The following is a 4,849-nucleotide window of genomic DNA, read 5'->3' as shown; positions in this document are numbered from 1 at the left end:
TATCATAATTAAAGCATCTATACAACAAGAATATCTAACAACTGTAAACATTTATGCCTCTAACATGGGCACAGCCAATTATGTGAACCAATTAATAACGATATTAAAGAAACATATCAAAAATAATACAATAATAGTAGGGTAACACCACACTCACTGTAATGGACAGATCATCTAAGCAGAAAATCAACAAGGAAACAAGGGTTTTGAATGACACACTGGACAAGATGGACTTCACAGATATATTCAGAGCACTCCATCCTAAAGCAACAAAATACACTTTCTACTTGAGTGCACATGAAATGTTCTCTGGAGTAGATCACATACTGGATCACATATCAGATCTTAACTGGTACCAAAAGACTGTAATCATTCCCCACATATTCCAGACTACAATGCTTTGAAACTTGAACTCAATCACAAGAGGAAATTTGGAAAGAACTCAAATACTTGGAGGTTAAAGATCATCCTACTAAAGAATGAATTAGTCAATCAGGAAATTAAGGAAGAATTTTTTAAAAATTCATGGAAACAAATGAAAAATGGAAGGTTCAAACCTTTGGGATGCAGCAAAGGTGATCCTAAGAGCAAAGTATATAGCAATACAAGCCTTTCTCAAGAAACAAGAAGGGTCTCAACACAACTTAACCCTACACCAAAGGGAGGTGGAGAAAGACAGTAAATAAAGCCTAAAACCAGCATGAGAAGAGAATTAATAGAGACTAGAGCAGAAATCTATGAAATAGAAGCCAAAAAACGGTAGAACTGATCAATGACACTAGGAGCTGTTCTTTTAAAGATTTAATAAGATTGGGGACGCCTGGGTGGCTCAGTTGGTTGGACGACTGCCTTCGGCTCAGGTCATGATCCTGGAGTCCCGGGATCGAGTCCCACATCGGGCTCCCAGCTCCATGGGGAGTCTGCTTCTCCCTCTGACCTTCTCCTCGCTCATGTTCTCTCTCACTGTCTCTCTCTCAAATAAATAAATAAAATCTTTAAAAAAAAAAAAGATTTAATAAGATTGATAGACCCCTGGCCAGACTTATCAAAAAGAAAAGAGAAAGGACCCAAATAAATAAAATCATGAATGAAAGAGGAAAGATCACAACCAACACCAAAGAAGTACAAACAATTGTAAGAACATATTATGAGCAACTATATGCCAAAAAATTAGGCAATCTGAAAGAAATGGAAGCATTCCTAGAGATATATAAACTACCAAAACTGAAACAGGAAGAAATAGAAAACCTAAATAGACCCATAACCACCAAGGAAATTGAAGCAGTAGTCAAAATAATTTCACAAATAAGAGTCCAGGGCCAGGTGGTTTTGGGGGGGAATTCTACCAAACATTTCAAGAAGAGTTAATACCTATTCTTCTAAAGCTCTTTCATAAAAAGAGAAATGGAAGGTAGATTTCCAAACTCTTTCTATGAGGCAGGCCAGTATTACCTTGATCCCAAAACCAGACAAAGACCCCACCGAAAAGGATAATTACAGACCAACATCCCTGATGAACATGAATGCAAAAATTATCACCAAGATACTAGCCAATTAGATACAACAGTATATTAAAAGGATTATTCACCACAACCAAGTGGGATTTATTCCTGGGCTACAAGGGTGGTTTGACAGCCACAAATCAATCAATGTGATACACTTCATTAGTAAAAGAAAGGACAAGAATCATGTGATCCTCTTAATATATTCAGAAAAAGCATTTGACAAAATACAGCATTCTTTGATTAAAATTCTGCATAGTGTAGAGATAAAGGGAACATACTTCAATATCATAAAAGCCATATACAAAAAGCCCTCAGCGAATATCATTGTCATTGAGGAAAAACTGAAAGCTTTTCCCCTAAGGTCAGGAACATGGCAGGGATGTCTACTATCACCACTGCTGTTCAACATAGTGCTAGAAATCCTAGTCTCAGCAATCAGACCACAAAAAGAAATAAAAGGCATCCGAATGGGCAGATAAGTCAAACTTCACAGATCACATGATACTCTACATGGCAAGCCCAAAAGACTCCACCCCAAAATTGTTAGAACTCATACAGGAATTCAGCCAAGTGGTAGGATAAAAAAATCAATGCACAGAAATCAGTTGCATTTCTGTACACTAACAATGGGACAGATCAAAGAGAAATTAAGGAGTTGGTCCCATTTACAATTGTACCCCAAACCACAAGATACCAAAGAGAGAAATGATCTGTACTCAGGAAACTGTAGAACACTCATCAAAACAAAATTGAGGAAGACACAGGGACACTTGGGTGGCTCATTCATTTGGGCTTCTGCCTTCAACTTGGGTTGCGATCCTGGGGCCCTGGGATTGAGTCCCACATCAGACTCCTTGCTCAGTGGGAGGCCTGCTTTCCCTCTGCCCTGCCACTCCTCCTGCTTGTGCTCTTACTCTCTCTGACAATAAATGAGAAAAAGAAATTGAGGACAATGCAAAGAAATGGAAAAACGTTCCATTCTCACAGATTTGGAAGGACAAATATTGTTAAAATGTCTATGCTACCTAGAGAAATCTATACATTCAATGCAATCCCTATTAAAATACCATCAACTTCTTTCACAGAGATGGAACAAATAATCCTAAAATTTGTATGGAACTAGAAAAGACCCCAAATAGCCAAAGGAATGTTGAAAAAGAAAGCCAAAGCTGGTGGCATCATAATTCTGGGCTTTAAGCTCTGTTCCAAAGCCATAATTACCTAGATGGCATGGTACCAGTACAAAAACAGACACATAGATTGATAGAACAAAATAGAGAACGAAGAAATGGATCCCCAACTCTATGGCCAACTAATCTTTGACAAAGCAGGAAAGAATATCCAGTGGAAAAAAAAAAAAAAGACAGACTTTTCAACAAATGGTGTTGGGAAGATTGGACAGCCACACGCAGAAGAATGAAACTAGACCATTTCCTTACAACATACACAAAAACAGATTCAAATGGATGAAAGACCTAAATGTCTGACAGAAATCCATCAGAATCCTAGAAGAGAACACAGGCAGCAACCTCTGTGACCTTGGCTACAGAAATTTCTTCCTAGACATGTCTCCCAAGGCAAGGGAAAGAAAGGCAAAAATGAACTATTGGGAATTCACCAAGATAAAAATCTTTTGCACAACAAAGGAAACAGTTGACAAAACCAAAAGACAACTGACAGAATGGGAAAAGATATTTGCAAATGACATATCACATAAAGGTCTAGTATCCAAACTCTACAAAGAACTTACCAAACTCAACACCCAAAGAACAAATAATCCGATCAAGGAATGGGCAGAAGACATGAACAGATACTTCTCCAAAGACGACATAAAAATTGCCAACAGACACATGAAAAAATGCTCAACATCACTCATCATTAGGGAAATATAAATCAAAACCACAATGAAATGCCATCTCGCATCCGTCAGAAGGGCTAAAATTAACAGCACAGGAAACAACAGATGTTGCTGAGGATGCAGAGAAAGGGAAACCCCCTTACACTGCTGGTGGGAATGCAAACTGGTGCAGCCACTCTGGAAAACAGAATGGAGGTTCCTCAAAAGGCTGAAAATAGAGTTATCTTATGACCCAGAAATTTCACTACTAGGTATTTACCCCAAAGCTACCAATGTAGTGATCTGAGGGGATACCTGCACCCCAATGTTTATAACAGCAATCTCCATAATAGCCAAACTATGGAAAGAGCCCAGATGTCCATCAACAGATGAATGGATAAAGAAGATATGGTATACATATACAATAGAATACTACTCAGTCATCAAAAAAAAAAAAATGAAATCTTGCCATTTGTAACAAGTTGAATGGAACTAGAGGGTATTATGCTAAGCAAAATAAGTCAATTAGAGAAAAACAATTATCATATGATCTCACCCATATGTGAAATTTAAGAAACAAAACAGAGTATCACAGGGAAAAAAAAACAAAACGAAATCAGAGGGGTAGACCTACCATAAGAGACTCTTAATCTTAGGAAACTGAGGGTTGCTGGAGGAGGAAGGGGTGAGGGGATGGGGTAACTGGATGATGGACATTAAGGAGGCCATGTGATATTATGAGCACTGGGCATTATATAAAATTGATGAATCACTGACCTCTGTGTCTGAAATTAATAATACATTACATGTTAATTAGTTGAATTTAAATTTTTTAAATTACACTTTTAGAAAAGCAGGGTTAGGTGTATTGGGCATCCAATAGATACTTACTAGACTTATGTAAATACATACATTGTTGTGAAAAATAAAAATAGTTAATAGGTTTCAGAATTCTGGAGGATCAGGTGGGGAGAAAAATATAAATAGTTCAAACTTTGTTGTAAAGAAATACTTTAACCAAATTGGTATAGTTTACAGAGATAGCTTAATGGGAAGAAAAATAGGGGTCTTCTCAGTCTGGAAAAGAAAACGTTAAGGCAATTATTTTTTCATTAGTGTTCTAGAAATTTTAAGTTATGTGTTCATATGATCTTAAATTTAATAAAATCTGAGCTTTAGCAAAAAATACAGATTCCAGGGCCTCATATGCAGAGATTTTGATTCATCAGGTGTTATATACTCTTTTAGCATAAATAATGTATTTGTTCATATAATCTAATGTTTAAGAGGAATGCTAGACAGAGTCTTAATTACACGCTGGCATCTTCAGAAGTGGCTACTCAGCGTATTTGCAACTGAATCAACACTGAAAGGCTTGTAGTTTACTATAAAATATGTTAGACATAATTTTGTGCCCATGAAATTAGCGGTAACAGATTTGTAACTGAGTAGGGAAATTTTGCTAGACCTATAGCTCTTGCATAAACAAGATATATTAATGGGCAAG

The sequence above is a fragment of the Mustela erminea genome, chromosome 16, assembly GCF_009829155.1.
Source record: "Mustela erminea isolate mMusErm1 chromosome 16, mMusErm1.Pri, whole genome shotgun sequence".
In the NCBI taxonomy this organism is placed as follows: Eukaryota; Metazoa; Chordata; class Mammalia; order Carnivora; family Mustelidae; genus Mustela; species Mustela erminea.
The sequence above is the reverse complement of the archived record's forward strand: the minus strand, read 5'-3'. Positions refer to the sequence as shown.